This window comes from Papio anubis, chromosome 1 (genome assembly GCF_008728515.1).
Source record: "Papio anubis isolate 15944 chromosome 1, Panubis1.0, whole genome shotgun sequence".
Lineage (NCBI taxonomy): Eukaryota > Metazoa > Chordata > Mammalia > Primates > Cercopithecidae > Papio > Papio anubis.
This window is the reverse complement of record NC_044976.1, coordinates 150955477-150978441: the sequence shown is the minus strand read 5'-3', so window position 1 is coordinate 150978441 and position 22965 is coordinate 150955477. Positions and strand designations below refer to the sequence as shown.

Here is a 22965-nt window from a genome sequence, read left to right as displayed (position 1 = left end):
CTACACTCTCCTTTGCTGGCTTGTTTTTGCAGTGGTATCAGTAGTGTTTTTGGAGGGAACCACATGCCTTCAGCCTATCTAGTTAAGATCAGATACCACAATCAACAAGAAGGGTAGAAGAGATGGGGAACGGGGAGTGGGTAAGTGTTAAATATCAATTTTTGAAGTGTGCATTTTGTACTCTTTCTAGGTACAGGATTAAAAACAGGCCAATGAGGAAAAAATTGTTATAATTGTTATAAATTGTTATGTTGTTTTAAAACTGCAATCAAATCAAGACATAATAGCTGAATTAAGTTCTTTTAATAGATTGCACATATAGATGTTTAGCCATACTCTTAGATCAACTCTTTAACAGTAGAACTTCATATCCAATTAACATGGTCTAGATACCACCTTTCTTATTTTTTACAGTAAAGTCTGGTATTTAAATACCTACTTCTACACTGACAGCTTTAAGAAAAACAGGACACAGAGGGAGTTGTCATTTTTAGCAGCAATGAAATACCACCAACCCATTTTTACATACCAAATTCAAGTCCCTATCAGAAGTGAGTGGACCACAAAGTCACCGGTACAAAATTGCTAGTTCATTTTTAAATCAATAACTTGAAATTACCCTTGCCCCCAACCCCATTACATCTTTTTCTAAACAGCAAACTTTTTGCTGTTTTATACGTAGGCTAGCAGGCTTGTTTCAATATGAAAGTGCTAACTCATTTACAGAGTTTTATAATCAGTTATGTAGTGCTATAATAAATGTCCAATAATCTACATAGGAACAATGATGAGTAAAAATGATGATTGAATAAGGCTATCAAATTACCTTATCTTATTTACATATAAAGAATAGATACCCAATGGTGAGGAAGAGACAGAAATTGAACAAATTCTCACAGGTTTAAAAATTACATCTACCTTTGAGTTTTATACTGTAAATGAGACATTTTAAGTAGCCCATGCCTATTTTTTCCTCAGAAAAAGAAAAGTTGCCTTCATGACATCCCCTCTTGTGTCAGATTTCCACAGTGTCACTTTGAAGCTTCAGAGTCAGGATCTTACTTTCTTCAAAAAATAAAGAAAATACACCCCCTAAGGTACCTCCAATCCTCCCCACCCCCAAAATCCCGCCGGTTTCTTTTCCAGTGCCAGGTTGCATGGTCAGGTCCTATCTCCCGGGATTATTGTTGTGATTTTTTTTTCTGTCCATCTATTGATCATTAGTTTAGAATAGATAACATGAACCGGTTCTGGAACCACTGCTAGGAGGAACACAAGCTCTTCACTACAATCACACAGCAGGAAAGAAAGAGATAAATCAATTCATTATTGAAAGAATTTGGCACAACTGGAGCACTGAATTTGTATCCTCTGTGCGTCTCAATCATTTTGGATTCATGGGCTGCTCTTCTTTGATCAGCCAGAGTTGCTACGTCTGTAACTATTTTCTTTGTTCTTCATTCAGACCATGAGTCAGAGACTGATACCACACAGGATTATGATTTTGAATAGTCTGAAAGATAGCTTTAAATATCTGATACTCAACAACAGGGTTATCTTCGTCATCAATGACTGTGGAATAGCCTTCCTGAGCAGTTTCTTCAGCATCATCTTCTTCCCAATTTTCATCATCTCCATCTTCACCTGCCTGCTTAGCCAGAATCTCCAAATGTTCTTTCTCGTCTTTATCAATATCATCTTCATCACTCCCCAGTTCCTCGGTTTCATCATCATATTCAGCTTCATCATTATCACTGTCATTTTTGGACAAAAGAGCATGGCAGGCATATGCTCTTTTCAATTCATTCAATAAAAGGATAAAAGCTGGCAAAATCTGTCCAGAAACCTGATTCAAACCTTGGAGTGTCTGTTCCATATCAATAAGAGCACAGAGACTAAGACCACACATATTTCTGTCATGAAGCCTCAAGAAACAGTCAACATCATTAAGCCACTGTCTCATAAAATTATTTGTAACTGGTTCAACATTATTAGGGAAGTGAAGATTTTCTAAGGTATTGAGTAATAGGTATGCATTATAATGCAAAGCTGCAATTGCAACTTGCAGACATATAGTTCAAAGCTCACTTGTCTTAACCTCTCGTCAGTCTTTCTAAGGCTGCTTGCACGAATAAGGGAATGCACTGGTCAATGTTACGCCCTTTGCACTGCAGAATGATGACCTCTAACAATTTTGCCGCATGACACTCTGCATCTTCTCCTGCAACTCCTGTAAGAACCTTTTTGCACATACTGTATATCATTTCAAGATACTTGGTATCAGACAGAAGTGTCTTGCTAAGAACTGTTACATAATTATAAAGGAGCGGCACCATATCTGTAAAGTAATCAAAGCCATCTTGCTGAAAGACTTCAAATACAAGGGGTGGTAGCTGCCACATTTGTGGAGACATTTGTTGACATGTCAGGCTACACGCTAAAGAGAATATCTCCTCATAGGATTCTGAGACATGCTGTTGTAAAACAGTACCAATGACCTGTAAGCAGATTCCCTCAAGCTGTTGGGTTATCTCTTTATGATCTTCAACTACAACTAAGAAGTGTGTCAGCTATATTCAGAATTCCCATAGCAGTAACTGCTTTGTCATCACTACCTTCTTTATCAGGCCCGATCTGGATTACTTGGCTAAATGTCATTGCCAACTATTGTGTCATTTCTACTGCAACAAGAGTAACTTCTTCGCTATTTTCACAGATCATTTTCCGAATTACATTGGTAAGGTCATCATTTTCTGTTTCTCTTATAATATGAAGAAGAGCCTGCATTACACGTCTGATGAATGGTGTGATATATTCTTTAAATTTTTCTTGATTGCTGATCAATACTTGAAAGACAATGGCAGCTTCCACTTTCACAGGCATGTCTCTATCATCAATCAGACATCTTCTTGTTAGCTCTAAAGCTGTCTGAAGGTTCTGATCACTTTTGAACTTTACTTCACAAAAATAGTGAAGCACCCAGCAAGCCCTTGCTCTCATAGCCTAGTTCACTGCTGAAGAGAAAGAATACATGATTCTGCAACATGTATTCCATCTGATCTTTATAGATCTTCTTCTTCAGAAGTATTTCAGCTCAAGACCCAATCATATGCAGGGCTCCATCTGTTTTTCAAAGGTCAGCATTTGGTTCTGTAAGAATCCGGTAACAAAATCCCAGAGTCTTTTGAAGTACCTGTTTCCTCTTACTACAGGCTGTAAACAAAAGCTTCTGGGCAGCAGTGGTAAAAGAAATGAAATCTTCACACACATCAAACTTCATGCGTATATATTCGTAAGGGTCTTCTTCCCGAAGTTCCTCATCAGCATCTGTATAACACATCAATGGAAAAATAACATCTTGGATAATGCCTTGTATATGGGGTTTCAGATTCTTCCAGGTGAGAGCATGAGAAACTCCTTGATTAATAGAATTTAATGTCTGTTGTAAAACTTGAGGAACCATATATTGCTTCTCCTTGTATTGTTATAACACCTTTAATAAAACTTGCTGGACACCAACAACAAATGCCTTCAGAAATACTTCAGCCAACTTACTATACTCCTAGGAAACATTGCCAGGGCTTTCATATCTTTCAAAAAGTCTTGCTAAAATATGTAAGGCCCACTTCTTGCATTTTCACTATGGTAACTCAGGTCGATCGTCTTCTTCAATTCGAAGTGTTTCAGTCTTCAAAATTTCTATCCATTCTGTCAGGTTCTGTTGGTTTGTCAGTTCCAGTGGCAGTATATGCTGAATAAGAGCATAGAAGATCTTGAATATTTGTTTCTGGATGATGACAGACTGATCAGACTGGTCAGAAAGAAGCTGGATAAAATGATCCTTTAGAACTGGCAGAAAACTGCATTGCTGCTACTAATGGACTCCACTCCTCTAGTTTTTTATACTCATAATTTTTCCAAGCTGATAAAGGCAAAGAAGAATTCCTAGCCAACAAGCACTGTTATCGTACTGAAGATAAAAGCCAATTTTGTCCACAATGGCTGTCCAGCAGCTTGGATAATCATGTTTGATGATGTGATGAATGCATGTAGTAAGCTGTACCCTGATGAGCTCAGGAGAATGGATAATGGCTTCTACAATATTTTCTCAAATACAATGGCAATCTTCTTCTGGAATAGTATAAGGGGATATATACCCTTGTGCTGTTTCTCGACCAAGCCAATACTGTGTTATATTTTTCAAATACGTAACACCTGCCTGTCTCACAGGTAAATCCAGTTGTTCCAACAGTAATCTGGAGTAGCGGTGAGACAAAATTCAGAGACTTGTGTGTTTCATTGAGCTGGCGCTCCAAGGTCTCTCGCAGGGCTGGGTCCATGGTGCCCTGCAGGGCCTCAATAATGATGTTGGGGTCCATCGCAGCACAGACTCAGTCAAACCTGGGGCTTCGGTGCTACTGGGCCAGGAAGAGTGCTACTCACTGCACACATGGACCTGCCGCAGCAGCAACTGGCGCAAAAGGGCAGTGGTGCAATCTTAACTCACTGCAACCTTGAACTCCTGGGCTCAAGTGATCCTCCCACCTCAGCCTCCCAAGTAGCTGGGACTGCAGGCTCATGCTACCATGCCAAGCTGACTTTGTGTTGTTGTAGAGATAGGGTCTCACTAAGTTGCCTGGGCTGGTCTCATACTCCTGGTCTCAAGCAATCATCCTCCCTCAGCCTCCCAAAGCGCTGGATTTACAAGCCTGAGTCACCATGCGTGGCCAATATTTTCAACAGTTAGAGGCAGGAATGAAAAACAATTCCTTTTTGCTTTGCTCAAAATAAGTATTTGTGAGCATCCACTTAAGAGTTACTGTGCTAGATGCTGGACATACAAATAGAAATAAGACCCAGTTCCTGCTCTTGTGGAAAGGGCAACATTAGAGAAATGTTCAGGAAATGGAGCAAAGGCCCTTATCTCAGCTTAAGGAAGTCTTAGCTCACTATTGTTTGGCTGAATCTCAAAAATGTACAAACCAATAGGAGTGTCCCCTTCTTCCCCACAGATTCCCTGAAGCCAGTGAACTGTATGGCAGGAAAACCAAATACTAACTGTGATTTGCCCTGTCCTAGAAGGCAAGAGAAGGGACTTCAGGGCATGCATGTCAAGTTAGGCTTTGATGACTTGTGTTAGAAGGTTCAGGAAGAAAGAAGCATCACTTATCCCCTATGAAAAACAGGAATGGCCAAGAGACCTTCCTTGAATCCATGAAGAGCTTCCAAAAGGAAAAGTTTTAAGTTTAGGGATGATAAGGAGCAGAAAGGCTTGGTCTGCTTTACCTGGTGAGCCTATCAATGTACCCATCAAGCACATGCTCGTTACCCAGCAGAGTGTTGGGCACTAGGGGGTGAAGAAAGATGGAATCTAAGATTACTTTTAGCTCTGAAAACCTCAAGACCATCTAGGTTAGGCTCTTCATTTTACAAAAGACAAAGTGCAGACCCAGAATAGGCCTTATCCAAAATCACATTACTAGCTCTTGAGTACAGGATTACTAGCAGGCTGCAATCTGGGAAGATGGCTGAAGTATACTCGACACCATATAAAACTCCAGCATCAGTACTTTGGGCAACATGTAGTCACCAGAGGTTTCTGAGCTGGTGACCAGCTTAGTCAAAACCACTTTCCCCCTTGATAATAGTAAATGCCATTTCCAGTTAAGTTACAGATGACAGATTTTAAGTAATGTTTCCATGTCTATGTGTGAGATCTGAATGGTACCTCCATTACTGGCATTACATTTTATTCCTCAACCCTCCTCTTCACAGCTCTTATTAGGAAAGCAGGGAAAGTCAGGTGATGAGGCCCACAGGAGCTGTGCCTTGCCAGTGTTCCCTCATGAAAGGCTGCAGCCAGAACTGTGTCCTTCCTTCTTGATGCAGGTCTCTATGCTTAACTTGTTCACCCTCTGTTCCAGAGCATTAGGTGCTCCAAGTGAAGTACTTTTGAATTCTGTCAACCCTGACCTCTCCCCTGTCATGTAGAAAGGTCTCAAGTGGTAGTTTCTGGGGCTACTGATCATACAAGCACATGCACCCTTCTCAGGAGAAGGAAATTAGAAAACTTGCTAACTAGAGGTGCCATGGCAGGTGCCAACTGGATCAGTGCAGATGGAATAGCACATTCCAGAGAGCCTCATGAGTCCACTGCTAAGGGTAGAGCTAATTTACAAGAAACATGCAGAGGGTTTGGCTGGATCCCCTCTGATACTAACTGAGCCCAGCTCTCATATGCCTATGGCATGGAGCGGATGGTGCTGGGGCAGGCTTCCCTCAGCCTGACAGCAGAGCAGCTGTCTCTACTATTGAGGCAGGTGTGACCCCAGAATGCCGTCTCTACCCCCTCAGCATGGTAGCAATGCCATGGCAGTGAGGATGTGGGGAATGAGGAGCAGCTTAGGGGAGACTAAGGCATTGCAGGGCTGAGGTCCACTATGCAGCTCCAGGTCCCCCTACCACGCTCCTTCAAGAACGGAGTTGGTAGTAAAAGATTATCACCAAGTTCCTCTCAACTCAGCAAAACAAGTGGGGAAGTGAGAAAAGAAAGGAGGAGGAAGATAGCTTCCTGTGCTGTGAGGACTAATTGCAAGCAAAACGTGTGTCAGCTGCCACTGCACACAGTAAACACTCAATGGATGGTAACCTTAAGGGTTTGGGCTGCAGCTTTAGTGCCCAAATCCTATGCCTATGGAGGGACTGAGGTACTTGGACAACAACAATCAAGGCAGGTGGAGAAAATCCTGGTTTTGATTGTACCAAAACAAATCACCTCACCCTTAGCAGAGTAAGACAACTAGCATTTTACCATGTTCACTGATTCTGAGCATGAGAAATTTAGAAAAGGCCCAGCAGGATGGCTTGTCTCTGTTTCTTGACATCTGGAGCCTCATTCAGAAAGATTCAAAGATGGGGTAACTTAATTGGAATCATCTATGAGCCATAACTGGTGGTTGACCCATGCTGTCAGCTATAACCTGAAGCTGTAAGCTGGAACACCCATACATGGCCCTTCCATGTGGCTGTGTGAGTTTCTTTACAGAATGGTAGCTGGGTTCCTTTTTTTTTTCTTTTTTTCTTTTTTTTTCTTTTTTTTTTGAGATGGAGTCTTGCTCTCTCTCTCAGTCTGGAGTGCAGTGGCGCAATCTCGGTTCACTGCAAGCTCCACCTCCCAGGTTTACACTGTTCTCCTGCCTTAGCCTCCCAAGTAGCTGGGACTACAGGCGCCCGCCAACATGCCCGGCTAATTTTTTGTATTTTTTAGTAGAGACAGGGTTTCACCGTGTTAGCCAGGATGGTCTCAATCCCCTGACCTTGTGATCCACCTGCCTCAGCCTCCCAAATGCTGGGATTACAGGCATGAGCCACTGCGCCCGGCCGGTAGTTGGGTTATAAGAGTAGGTGTCCCAAATAAATCACGCAGAATCTGTATGACCTTTGATGACTTAGCCTATCACTATAATGTGACTTCTGCCATAGCCACAAGGTTTTCCAGGTTCAAGGGCAGAGAACAAGTATCAAAGGCAAATTTTTAAAAGAATATGTGGAATGGAAGGTAATATTAAAGCTATCTCTGGAATATACAATCTGCTTCATTTGTCAGGCTAAATATATGCTCCCATAGTCTCCCAATGCAGAGATACTATGTGCAATGTCTGGAACAAATATTTTCATATGACAGCTCATTAATTCAGTCTTTACAATAATACTGCAAGGTAGTTTATTATTACTCCATGTTTTACCTGAAACTGAGCTCAAAAAGTTTAGACATCTTGACCAAGGTCATATAGTTTTTAAGCACCAAAGCAGTATCAAATTCAGATCTAAATCTGTTAACTACTTATTAAAACTCAAAGCTCATAGTCTTTAGAGGACATTTTGGGTCAAACTAAATGATCTTGGGTTCTAGGGCAGTAGGAATAAGGTGGCAAAGAAAAAAAAAGGCAGCTGTTCATTTGATGCCTAAATGTTCACAGTGTACATACAGTGCTGAAGCTAAGCTTTGTAACTCTTAAGTGTTATTTTTTTCTAATAAATGCATTTTATGTAAGGGAAGACTTTGAAAAACAGTATCTCCAGATAGAATGGAAACTGGGCCACCTTACTAGTCTCTCCTACACCCCAATCGCATTTTCCAAAGTAGAGAGAAAGGTACAGTTCAGAACCTCTGTTTTTCAAACTGGAATAAGGCCCTCTCTTACTTTTCCCCCAACTCTTTAAGATAGATCATTTTTATTTTGAAACTTAGCCTAGATTGTGGGGCAAAGAACAATCAAATGAAACGGGTGAATTCCCATTTTGATCCTTATTGTCATTCTCTATCTCAGGTAGCTGATGGATCCAGGCTAAATGTGAGTCAAAAAGTATGTTACAGATCAGCTTTAGTTGAAAAAAAAATGGGTATATATCAATACAACTCAATGGGGGAATAAAAACTTTTTCAACAAATAGTGTTAAGACAACTGGATATCTGCATGCAAGTGAATGAAGGTGGACCCCTACCTCACACCATACACAAAATTTAACTCAAAATGGATCATAGTCTTAATTGTAAAAGCTAATGCTCTAAAACTCTTAGATGAAAATATAGGGGCAAATCTTTATGACCCTGAGTTAGACAAAGCCTCCTTAATTGTGACACCAAAAGTACAGTCTACAGAAGAAAACTAGACAAATTGGACTATGTGAAAACCTAAAGTTTTGTACTGCAAAAGATACCATCAAGCAAGAAAAAATGCAACCCACAGACTAGCAGAAAATATTTGCAAATAAAATACCTCATAAGAGATTTGTATACAGAATATATTATTAAAAAACTCATAACCCAATAGTGAAAATATTAATAACCCAAAATAGGCAAAGGATCTAAACAGACATTTCTCCAAAGAAGATATAGAAATGGCCAATAAGCACATGAAAAGATGTTCAACATCCCTAGTCATAGGGGAAATGCAAATCAAAACCACAATGAGACATCACTTTACACCCATTAAAATGGCCATAATCAAAACGACAAGTGTTAGTGATGATGTAGAAACATTAGAACACTGAAATTGTTGGAAGAATGTAAAGTGGTGCAGATGCTTTGGAAAACAGTTTAGCAGTTCCTCAAGATGTTAAATGTGGAGTTACCAAATGACTCAGCAATTCCACTCCTAAGTCTATACCCAAAAAAGGCAGAAACAAATGTCCATATGAAAACTTGTACATAAATGTTCAATAACGTTCAGAGGAGCATTGTTCATAATGGCCAAAAAAGTGAAAACAGCCCATATACCTGTCAACTGATGAACAGATGAATTAGATGTGGTATAGCCATACAATAAAATATTATTCAGTAATAAAAAGGAATGAAGTACTGATAAATGCTACAAAATACTAGAACCTTGAAAATGTTATTCCAAGTGAAATAAGCCAATCACAAAAGACCACATATTGTACAATTCTATTTATATAAAGTGTCCAGAACAGGTAAATCTAGATTTAGAAAAAGTAGATTAGTGGTTGCCTAGGCATACAAAATGTGAGGAAAAATGGAAAGCGACTGAAAATGGGTATGGGATTTCTTTCGGGAGTTATGAAAATGTTCTGAAATTGATAGTGGTGATGGTTGCACAACTCAATAAATGTACTTAAAACTACTGAATTGTACATTTTAATTATGCAAATTGTATGGTAGGTGAGTTTTATTTCAATATTTATATCCACACACACATACACATATATGTTTACACACACACACACACATATATATATGTCCAAAGCAAATTCATATTAAAGTGGGGGCAATGTCAAGAATAGAAAACCACCCACAGATGCTCCTCTGCTTTAGCCTGACATGTGGCTATGTGACCAAAGGTACTGTGAAAAGCAATTAGACGGTGCTTTCTGAAAAACAATTTTATTGAGGTATAATTTACATGTGACAAAGTACTTCCATTTGAATTCATAGCTTGATGTGTTTTCACAAGTGTGACCACCATATAACCAACACATTCAAGATACAGGATATTTTTTTACCCCCAAAAAAGTCCCATGTGCCCCTCTGTCCCAAAATGACCAGCCCTAGGCAACAATTGAGCTACTTTGTCATTTTAAGTAAGTTTTGCCCTTTTCTATAATTCCAGATAAATTAAATCCTACAGCATGTACTATTTGGGATCTGGACTGTTTTATAACTCAGGATAATATATTTGAAATTCAACTATGTGTCATGCATATCTCTAATACATTGCTTTTTTATTGCAGAGAGTATTCCCTTATATAAATAGACTAAAGTTTGTTTTGCATTCATCTGCTTAAGGACATTTGATATTTTTCCCTCATTTTAGTTATTATGAACACTGATATACAAGTTTTTGTGTGAACATATGTTTTCATTGCTCTTCGGTAAATGAACAGAAGTGGAAACACCAGGTCTTATAAGTGTATGCCTAACTTTATAAGAAATTGCCAAGCTGATTTCCAAAAATGTTAATACTATTCTACGTACCCACAAGCAATATATGTAAGTCTTTTGAATTTTATTCATCATAGTGGGTATCTCACTGTAGTTTTCAATAGCCTTTCCTTGATGACTAATTAAATGAAGCATCTTTTCATGTGCCTTTGGCCATTCACGTGTGCGTGTATGTGTGTGTGTGTGTGTGTGTGTGTGTGAAGTGTCTGTCCAAATCTTCCGCCTATTTAAAAAATTATTTTTAATTGAGTTGTATAAGTTTTTTTTAATACATTCGGGATTCAAATCTTTATCAGCTTAGTCTGTGGCTTAAAATTTCATTTTCTTAATGGTGTCTTTCTTAATAGTGCCTTTGATAAAGTCCAATGTATCATTTTTTTGCTTTTATGTTTCAAATGTCTTGTGTCCTAAGAAATCTTTGCATATGCCAATGTTGAAAAACTTCTAGTTTTACAGTTTTAATTTTTATGTTTCAGTATACTACCTATTTTGAGTTAAATTTTGAGTCTAAAGGGTTGAAGTTCATTTTTTGTATATGAACATCCAATTTTGTAGAACCATTTGTTGAAAGACTATTTCCCCACTAAAATATCTTCTTAACAACATTTCATCACAAGATTCCTCATTTGCCTTTTATAGTCACACCTACTTCCTTCCAACTTTCCTTTAATCCTCTTCTCATTAACTCCTACCAACCACTAACCTGTTTTCCACTTCTATAATTTCGTCATTTCAAGAATACTGAATATATGGAATCATCCAGCCTGGGCTACAGAGCGAGACTCCGTCTCAAAAAAAATAAAAAATAAAAAAAAATAAAGTATATAACATTTTGGGATTTGCTGTTTATTCTTTGCATTTATCCATGTATGATGCTCTTCCTTCATTTGTATAGATTTAAGTTTCACTGATAGTGTTTGTCTTGCATCTGAAGAACTTGCATCTTAAGTCCACTGGTGAATAATTCTGTCAGCTTTTGTTTGCCTGAAAAAGTTTTCATTTCATATTTATTTTTGAATGGTATTTTTATTGGATATAGAACTCTAGGTTGAGAGTTTGCTGTTTTCGTTACAGCTCTTTAAAGATGTGATTTCATTTTCTTCTCATTTAAAAGTTTCTGACAAGACATATGTGAGTATTGTTATCTTTGTTCCTCTGTATGTAATTTTTTTGTCAGCTCTTAAAATTTTCTCTTTATCAATTTTGTTCAGTAATTTGATCACGAACTCCTTTGTGTTTTATCCTTCTTGGAGTTGTTGACCTGCCTGGATCTGTGAGTTTATAATTTTCATAAAATATGAAAAGTTTTTAGCCACTAGTTGAAATTTTTTCTGCCCTTCATCCTTTCTGGGACTCCAATGACATGCATATTTACAACAGCTGTTCAAAAGACCCTGTCTGTCAATTCTATTTTCTCTGTCATTTTAGGTCTATTTCCATTAACTGATTTTTCTCCTAGTTATGGGTCATGTGTTTTGTTTTGTTTTGTTGTGTTGTGTTGTGTTGCTTTTAGGCAAGCCTGGTAATTTTGGATTGGATGCTGGACATTGTGCCTTCATATTGTTGACTGCTGAATACTGTCCTCTTTAATGGATGTTGAACTGTGTTCTGACTGGCAGTTAACTTAATTACATATCAGTTTGATCCTTTTTTAGGCTTTATGAAAACTTTATTAAGTAGACTTTACTCTAGGGCTTATTTAGTCCTATAACTAAGCTGTGACTTATTTTGGAATGCCGTCAATATTAAGCAGGACCCTAAACCCTGGCTGGTCATAACTCAAACTTCTACCAGCCCTGTAATGCCTCTGGAAATATTCAGCTTACAGATACCTGGTAGTTCTTTGCCTGGCTTATGCAGTTTCAGCCTACATATAGCAGTGAGCTGTAGTTGCAAGAGGAACTCTGTAAAGATCCTCAGCGTTTTCTCTACTGAGCACATTCCAGCCACTCAACCTCTTCAAATTCAAATTTTTGTCTTCTCAACTCTGTGATATCATGCTCTTCTCGAGTGTGTATTGTGGTCCAGAAAGTATCTCCAGGCAGAAAGTTGGTATTATCACAGGGCTTATGTCATTTGTTTCCCTTCTCTGAGGAGTCACAGAACTGTACTAATTACCAAAAGGAGTTTTTATAGATTTTTGTCTGGTTTTCTAGTTGTTTACAGTAATAGAGTAAGTCCAACTCTAGTCACTCTCTTGTGTCTGGAAGTAGAAGTCACTGATATTATCTATGTAAATACAGTGAAAAAAAAAACCCAGTGTTGTCCCTCTCTCCATCCTCACCCCCACACCTCCACTGCTAATACTGTCTCTGTGATGTGCAATATCCAAGGCTTGATTTAGGTCTAATGAACATCTCTGAACACAGTACACTTTGGGTTTCCCAGCACAAGAATTGAAATGAAAAAAGCACAGGGTACTCTCCCAGCTGAGATTCTCAGCCTCTTTTTTCCCCTACTGTGAACAGTGTCACCCAGGTGCCCTCACTCACCTATTTTAAATACACTCGCCATCTCTGCTAACAGCTTCAGCCTCTGTTAATCAGGTAGCTTTTCATTAACGTTCTTATCCTTGTCCCAGCATTTTATTAGTCATGCTTTATTAGTAGACATGTTAAGTCTCAAATCTTAGTTCCTGTTAGCTTCTCAGTATCTGTTGTCAAGTTGAAGATCCCAGACAGAAGGAGATGAGAACTAGTTCATTACAGAGTGACTCTTTCTAATAAATCTCCTTGGTTCTCTATGATACTTATATATTCTTCCCACTGTAGTTGCCTTTTTCTCTCTATTTAGAACCAATACAAATCATAGAAATGAGATCATTCAGCTTAAGGGTATATTATCTTCACTTCAGCCTGTCCTTCTTTAAGATGAACAATGCTGTCTTTAGATTCTGATACTGGCTCTGCCACTTATTAGCTGGATAGCCCCAGACAATTGACTGACTGAGTTTGTTTCCATACTTACGGAATAGGAAAAATATATTCTGCGTATCTCACGGAGTTTTTTAAGGATTAAGCAAGATAATCTGTGTTAAGTACTTTATATAGTGCCTGCACCATGGTAAATGCTTAATAAATGTTAGCTATGATGACAATGATGGTGATTAAAATGGTCTTTCCATACACTCTGCATACCATCCCTCTGACTGACCTGAGGATTATAATTATTCCCTAGCTACTAGCAAAGAAGTTTCAATCTCCCTTCACTTCTGCTTTTAAACAGTTTTCTATTTTACAAAAAAAAAAAGAGTGTGTTCTTTTCTTCCCTTTTCCAGCTCTTCATAAACACAGTGTATTAGTCCATTCTTTCATTGCTATAAAGAAATACTTTAGACTGGGTAATTTATAAAGAAAAGAGGTTTAATTGTCTCATGGTTCTGTAGGCTGTACAGAAAGCATGATGCTGACATCTGCTCAGCTTCTAGGGAGTCCTCAGGAAACTTACAATTATGGCAGAAGACAAACGGACCGCAAGATGTCTTACATGGCAGAGGAGGAGCAAGAGAGAGAGTGGGGAGGTGTTACACACTTATAAACGACCAGATCTCATGATAACTCACTCACTCACTATCATGAGAACAGCACTGACCAGATGATGCTACACCATTCATAAGAACTCTGACCCCATGATTCAATCACCTCCCACCAGGGCCCACCACCAATAGTGGGGATTATTATTAAACGTGGGATTTGGGTGGGGACACAGATCCAAACCATATCACATGGTTTTTCATTTCTATGACTCTTCTATCCAATTTATTCTTAATTCCCTTTAATCAAGCTTTTATCCTCAATACTTTAATTTTCTGTAAAAGTTACCAATCATCTCTGAACCACATTAAATGTTATTTTCAAAGTCCTACTATTCCTTTCAGGTCCTACTGGGCTTTCTGTAGCTTTTGACAGAATTGTCCATTTTCTCAATTTTGGCTACCATGACCACTGAACTATCATTTTTCATTTTCTACTGGTGGCAGATTAAATTACTGCTATTACTTCTTGCTTCCCCTAAGCAATATTATCCATTCTCTTGCAATGGCCTTGTATGTAACAGAATCCCCTGCTTCTTGTCTTTCAGGCTTGACCATATGACTTTGAAAAATGAGATATTGGAAGGCATATCATGAACAAAGATTTGAAATGTGCTTGAATAGTTGGAGTTTCCCTCTTTTAAAAATTTTTTATTTTTTGAAATTTTTTTTCATTTGTTTTTAGAGACATCTCACTCTGTTGTCTAGGCTGGTGTTCAGTAGAGTGATTATAGCTCACTGCAGCATTCAACTCCTGGGCTCAAGTGATTCTCCCTCCTCAGACTATCGTGTAGCTGGGACTACAGGTGCATGCCACTGTGCCCAGCTTTTTTTTTTTTTTTTTACTTTTTATAGAGATGGAGAGGGTCTCACTGTGTTTGCCAGGCTGGTCTTGAACTCCTGACCTCAACTATCCTCCTAACACAGCCTCTCAAAGTTCTGGGATTACAGGCATGAGCCACCAGGCCTAACCCTAGGGTTCCCGCCTTATGCCCCTGATTCAAAGACATAAAAAGAACAGAAAAAAAAAATAATATGTGAATCAAGTCACTCCAGATACAGTTGACAGTAAATAATCATAGGGAGATTTATGAAAATGAAAGACTTAAAGAATTTCAGGCCGGGCGCGGTGGCTCAAGCCTGTAATCCCAGCACTTTGGGAGGCCGAGACTGGAGGATCACGAGGTCAGGAGATCGAGACCATCCTGGCTAACACGGTGAAACCCCGTCTCTACTAAAAAATACAAAAAACTAGCCGGGCAAGGTGGCAGACGCCTGTAGTCCCAGCTACTCGGGTGGCTGAGGCAGGAGAATGGTGTAAACCCAGGAGGCGGAGCTTGCAGTGAGCTGAGATCCGGCCACTGCAGTCCAGCCTGGGAGACAGAGCGAGACTCTGTCTGAAAAGAAAAAAAAAAAAGAATTTCAAAAAGTCAAACAGACCAATAATTACAATAGACAATGAGATAGTAGTGAAAAAATAGATAAAATATTGTAAATATAATTCAGTTAAGTGGAATTGAGAGGCTATAATTCAGTTCTTAAAGCTTCTCAGTGATTCTAATATGCAGCCAAGTTTGAGTGACTGGTCTCAGTTTTGATAGTTTAAGTTCAAGGCTAGGGATTAGTTTAGCCCTGAGCATGTGACATAATTCTGGCCAATGAAGCATAAAGGAAAGTCTACTGAGGTTGGAGAATAGAAGTTTCTTGGAAAGTTTCTTCACTTTTAAAAGGAGTCAAAGAAAAAAAAAGTCTTCTACATCTGCTGGGCACTGTAGCAGCTGCATGTAGCCCTGGAAGTCTGGCAAAGGGTAATGCCCACGTGGAGGTAAAGGACAGGAAAGACAGAAGAAATCTGATGCTGTCTTTGAGTCACTGAATTAAACAGTGCTGAAGAAGCTGTACATTAGGGCATCTCACAATGTAAGAGAATAAATTTTCCTGCTGTTTAAAACAATTGAAGTTAGACATTTCTATTATTTATAGATAGAAGCATCCTGATACTATGACTAGCAGGATTCATCCTAGAAATATAAGAAGTGGCCAATATTAGAAAATCTGGCAAACATGCCATACTTTCTTCTGTATATATTCCAGAATAACTCTCTCAAAGGTCTCATGGAAACATGAACAGGGATATTCATCACAACACTGTGGTACCAAGGCAACAGAGGAAACCTAAGTCCACCACCGGGAATTAGATAAGTAAAATGTAGTCATTTTGCACAGCACTGAATATTGTGCAGAACCATGTCAGGAACAATACAATAGATTTGTATATTTTTTCATCAATATATACACACAAATTCATATACATATAGCAGCATATATACATATATATAGCAGCATACATACATATATATATATATATATATCAGCATAGCTATAATGCCAAAGATCATAGTGTCTAACGAAAAAAAAAAGAAATATATTCATAGCACAGTATCTTTTAAGTAAATTAAACTCATATACCCCTACAAATACACATACCTCACTGTATATTTCTCAGGGATACATATATCTCAAAATACACAGATTGAAGGCAGAATGGTGGATTAAAGGGGTAAGAACAATAACAAAGAAACAACCAAGGTTGATAGTGTTCCATACACTTAGGAGTATGATTAATTCAGTTTCCTATACTTGAAGGGAAGGAAGGAGGAAATGGAGGGAAGGAAGGAGGAAATGGAAGAAAGGAAGGAGAAAGAAAAGAAGAGAAATGGAGACCTATCAATGTAATTCACCACATTAAGAATTGAAATGAAACATATGATTCTTCTCAAGAAATACAGAGCATTTGATAAAACTTTCATGAATTATTCTTAATAAGCCAAGATTAGAAAAGCAGTGCTTTAATCTGGAAAGAATATCTATCAGAAACCTGGAGTCCAAATTACCTTCAATGGTAAAATTTCAAAAGCTTTCCCATTCAAGTCAGGAACAAGCAAGAAAACCTATATGACCACCGCTGTTGAATATTCTACCGAAGGTCCAAAAAATACAGTAGGAATGAAGAGTTGTAATGATTAGAAAATGAGTTAAAATTCTAAGTGTAGGTTATATATTTGTCTATATGGAAAATGGAAGTCAATAATGAGTAAAAGTTATTAGAACTATTAGGAGGGTTTAGGAAACTTGCTGTTTATAAAATTCACACACAAAAATCAATAGCAATATTTTGGCTGGGTGCAGTAGCTCACACCTGTAATCCCAGCACTTTGGGAGGCCAAGGCGAGCGGATCACTTGAGGTCAGGAGTTCAACACCAGCCTGACCAACATGGGGAACCCTATTTCTACTAAAAATACAACAAAACTAGCTGGGCGTGGTGGCAGGTGCCGGTAATCCCAGCAACTCGGGAGGATGAGCAGGAGGATCACTTGAACCCAGGAGGTGGAAGGTGCAGTGAGCCAAGATCACGCCACTGCATTCCAGCCTGGGCGACAGAGCAAGATTCCGTCTCAAAAAATCAACAACAACAACAACAAAATAGCATTACTTTGAAAAGCAATAATCAATTAGAATATCTAATAAGAAAAAACAGACCATTCATGATAGCAACAAACAGTGTAAAATATCTAGGAATAAAACAAAAATGTGCAGAGCATTTATGGAGAACATTATCAGGACTACATCACAGGAAATGTTTAAAAATTCCTGAATAAATGGAGAAATAAATCATTAATTATAAAACCCAACATTATTAAAATGTTAATTCTTCCCAAATTGTATTAAAAATTTGGGAAGGTTGCAAACAAACATCCAAGAGTTTTCAGAGCACTTAAACTTACTTGAAAATTCCAGCATAAGGTCAATAATATATGAATAATTAAGACAATTGTTAAAAGAACAGCAAAGAGAACTGACCCACCAGTTAAAATATATTAAATGTCTATATTAATTAAAACAGTAGATGTGGACACAGTGATATACAAAGATTGGTAGATCAAAGAACCCTAGAAACATCTCTGTTTGGCATCTCAAATTTTACAATTCGAAACCTGAATCCTTCATCTACCGTCCTCTCATCCTAAATCTACTTGTCTCTCTGCTTTCTCCATTTCAGTTGACAGCCACTGTTTGGAATTTGGTTGTTTAACAGTAGGAAGATTTCTTCTTCCCATTTCCCTAGGATTCAATTCCTAACTCTGCCATAATGAGACAGGTTAAGACATATTCCCTGAAATTACACTAGAGCCAGGGCTAACTAGGTCTATGAGAAAAATTGAAATCTTTTAAATGCTCTTCTCCCTACATCTACAGAGATCCCCTGAGGTTCTCCTTTCTCTGTGGGGTCTTTGCTTTTATAAGCTTCTCTTGAGAGGCATTGAAAATGGGACAGCATTTAACATAAACAAGCTGAAGAGGAAACCAGTGCAATCCCTTTTCTTTCAAGGAGCCATAAAGCGATGAGTAGCACAAAGTGCTCAGCTCTGTATGGGGCAGTGAAGGACATCTAGTTTTCTCATGGAAACCCTTAGCACCCTTGGCGTCACTAAGTGCCATTATGCCCCTCTAAGTGCATGGTCAAACGCAGGCATAATTTGTTCTGCCTCCAGAGGATTACAGTAAAAATTAACTCAAAATGGATAAGTATACCAGACTGCTTTCTCTACCCTGCCTACCTAAGCATTTAACTTTACTGCTCAGTCTCAGAGATAATGAGCTCACAGGTACTTCTCTCTTGAGGGAGATCTAAGTCAATTTAGCATGACTTTAATCCTCTGAATTAAAAAAAAAAAAAAGTCACACAAAGACTGAATCCCATAGTTCACCAATCAGGACAAACACTTTGTTTGCAAAAAATGCCATTTGCTTTTGCAGGTGGAAAACTGCTTTCTAGAAATTTACTAATTAGAGCTGTAGTTGATGTGGTCATTCATATGAGCAAGAAGAGAAAGACAGAGGAATAGAGCAGAGACGTAAGCGGAACATGGAAGACTGGGCTGCAGGAGTCTGAAGCAGGACACTGACTGCAGTCTCACAGAAAGTCTCATAGGTGTATAAAACAGCAAGGGAAGTGGCTCTGAGTCTCAGCTGCCCTGAGGGAGGATGGATGATGCTGAAATCTCAGGAACTGGGCAGGTCATCAAAGCAGGTAGGGCAAAGAATGCATTTCCTTCACATTGAAGTCACATGATGCTCCATTTTCGACACTTGCATCAGGACCCATCTGCTTCATGAGAAACATTACTGACAATGACGGAACCCCCATCACTATCCAAAAGTTCCTCTCAAAATCTGCTCCCATTTTCACTGCACTATTCCATACCATTTATTCAACCCATTTATTTTACAACTAACTGAACATGTCCTATGTACATATCATGGTACAACCTTCTGAAGAAAGTATAAAGATATCTATAGCCTGTGTACTCAGAGCTCCCCTAACACTGGGAATAAATATTATTTAATTTTTTGTTTTCTACACTAGGTCATTAGCTCCAGATGGCAGGGACCTTGCCTATCTTGCTCATCATTGCATTTCCAGCATGATACCACCTGATATACAGGTGATAATGAATAAATGAATGATCTCTTTCCTTCTGTCATTAACAGTGTAAGTCAAACACAGATGCAAGAAATTGATTAAATGCATAAATAACAAAGTAACTTAATTCTCTTCCTGAATTATAAATCTGGTATATGAATTCAATATTATACTCAATTATTTATGTATGTTGGCCATATTTGAACTTATAAGTCTCCAGCTAAAAGAAATCATTTAGATATTGCTTTTTGAAAGGTGCCAAATTATATAATAAAGGGATCAATGCTCCAAGAAGATATAATAATCCTTAATGAGTATGCATCTAACAACAGAGTTTTAAAGTACATGAGGCAAAAACTGATAGGCCTGCAAGGAGAAAAAGATGAATCTACTATTACTGTTAGAGATTTCAATACCCTTTTGTAATAAATAGACATACCCAGGAGGCAGAGAATCAGTAAGGATACCAATGAACTCAATGGCATCATTAGTCAACTAGATAAAATGGACATGTAGAGACTAATTTGCCCAAGAACAGCAGAATACACATTCTTCTCAAGCTCACATGGAACAGTCACCAAGATAGAACACATTCTGGGCCACAAAAGACATCTTAACAAGTTTAAAAGAATATAAACGAGGTAATGTCTGCTCTCAGATCATACAATAGAATTAAACTAGAAATCAACAGAAACATAGCTGGAAAACCTTGAAATACTTGGAGAATAAATATAACTCTAAACAACACATGAGTCAAAGAAGGAATATCCAGAGAATTTCAAAAATACTTCAAACTAAAATAAAAAAAAAACTTATCAAAATTTGTGGGATGCAGCAAATACAGTGCATAGAGGAAAATTTATAGCATTGAGTACCTATATTAGAAAAGAAGAAAGATCTAAAATCAATCACCTAAGCTTCCACCTTAGGAAAGTAGAAAAAGAAGAGCAAATTAAATGCACAGTAAATGGAAAAGAAAAGAAATTATAAAAGGTAGAGCAGAAATCAATAAAATTTAAAAATCAATAATCAACAAAACCAAAAGCTGGTTTCTTGAAAATATCAATAAAATACATAAGCTTCTAGCTAAGCTAATTCTAAAAAGGAGAGTGTTGCAGGAAGTCAGGGACCCTGAACAGAGGGACTGGCTGAAGCCGTGGTAGAAGAACATAAATTGTGAAGATTTCATGGACATTTATTAGTTCCCCAAATTAATACTTTTATAATTTTTTATGCCTGTCTTTACTGCAGTCTCTGAACATAAATTGTGAAGATTTCATGGACACTTATCACTTCCCCAATCAATACCCTTGTGATTTCCTATGCCTGTCTTTACTTTAATCTCTTAATCCCATCATCTTTGTAAGCTGAGGAGGATGTATGTCGCCTCAGGACCCTGTGATGATTGTGTTAACTGCACAAATTGTTTGTAGAGCATGTGTGTTTGAACAATATGAAATCTGGGCACCTTGAAAAAAGAACAGGATAACAGCAATGTTCAGGGAACAAGGGAGATAACTTTAAACTGTGACTGCCTTGTGAGCTGGGCAGAACATAGCCATATTTCTCTTCTTTCAAAAGCAAATAGCAGAAATATTGCTGAATTCTTTTTCTCAGCAAGCAACATCCCTGAGAAAGAGAATGTGTCCCTGAGGGGAGGCCTCTAAAATGGCCACTTTGGGGATGGCTGTCTTTTACGGTTGTAGTCAAAGGGATGAAATAAGCCCCAGTCTCCCGTAGCACTCCCAGGCTTATTAGGACAAGGAAATTCCCACCTAATAAATTTTGGTCAGACCGATTATCTGCTCTCAAACCCTGTCTCTTGATAAGATGTTATCAATGACAACGTGTGCCTGAAACTTCATTAGCAATTTTAATTTCGACCCGTCCTGTGGTCCTAGGATCTCACCGTGCCTCCATTTGCTTTGTGATATTTTATTACCTTGTGAAGCATGTGATTTCTGTGACCCACACCCTATTCATACACTCCCTCCCCTTTTGAAAATTGCTAATAAAACTTGCTGGTTTTAAGGCTCAAGAAGCATCACAGAATCTGCCGACATGCGATGTCTCCCCCGGACACCCAGCTTTAAAATTTCTCTCTTTTGTACTCTTTCCCTTTATTTCTCAGACCAGCGGACACATAGAGAAATAGAAAAGAACCCACATTGAATATCAGGGATGGGGTTTCCCTGATAGGAGAGAGAGGACGTAAATTACTAATATCAGAAATGAAGGTGAGTACATCACTACAGACCTCATGAACATTAAAAGGATAATAAAGGAATACTTTGAACAACTCTATGCTCATAAATTTGATAACCTAGATGAAAATGACCAATTCCTTGAAAGACACAATATGCCAAGAAGAAATAAGCAATCTGAAGTGGTCTGTATCTATTCAAAAATTGGATAATTAATAACTTCCTAAAACAGAAAGCACCAGACCCAGATAGGTTCACTGGTGAACTCTATCAGACATTTAAGAAATAAAAGACAACAATTATCTATGATCGCTTTCAAAATATAGAAACAGAATACTTCTGAACTCATTCTAGGAGGCCAGGATTACACTAATGCCAAAACCAAACAAAGACATTACAGAAAAGTACACTCTTATATCTCTCATGAATAGAGATGCAAAAATCCTCAACATAATATTAGCAAATTAAATCCAACAATGAAAAAAAATAATTATACAGCAAAAACAAGTGGAATTCCAGATATGCAAGGCCAGTTCAACATGCAAAAATTTATTAATGCAATCTATTGCATCAACAAGCTAAAAATGAAAAATCACATGATTATATCAATAGATGCAGAAAAAGCATATGACAAAATCCAATACCTATTTCTGATAAAAACTCTCAGTAAACTAGTAATACAGGGGAACTTCCTCAACTTGATAAAGAATGTCTACAAAAAACCTAAAGCTAACAACATAGTTAATGGTGAGAAACTCAAAAATTTCCCACTAACATTAGGAACAAGGTAAGTATGTCTCTTCTCACTACTGATTTTCAATATACTGAAACTCCTAGCTAATGCATTAAGATAAGGAAATACAAGATATAAAGATTGGGAAGAAAGAAATAAATTTTTTTGCCAATTACATAATTCTATATGCAGAAAATCTGAAAGAACTGATAAAAAAATCTTTCGGAATTAATAGATTATTATAGCAGAGTTGTAAGATACAAGGTTAATACATAAAAATTACTTTTCAGTATGTCAGCAATGAACAGATGGAATTTGAAATCAGAAACACAGTATCATTTATATAGCACCCCTAAAAATGAAAGAGTTATAACTCTAACAAATGTGTATAAGATCTATGTAAAGAAAACTACAAAACTCTTATGAAAGAAATCAAAGAACAAAATAAATAGAGAGGTAGTCCATGTTCATGGTTAGGAAGGCTCAATATTGTCAAGACGTCAGTTCCTCCCAAATTGATCTGTAGATTTAACACAATTCCAATAAA

The 22965-nt window shown here is 37.9% G+C and overlaps 1 protein-coding gene and 1 pseudogene across 2 annotated transcripts in view; both read right to left on the bottom strand.

Moving 5' to 3' along the window:
• Window positions 1-22965, bottom strand: part of KCNH1 (potassium voltage-gated channel subfamily H member 1) — a 446156-nt gene that overhangs the window by 182555 nt on the left and 240636 nt on the right. The gene's annotated exons all lie outside the window — the stretch shown is intronic.
• Window positions 1035-7129, bottom strand: LOC100997282 (annotated as a pseudogene).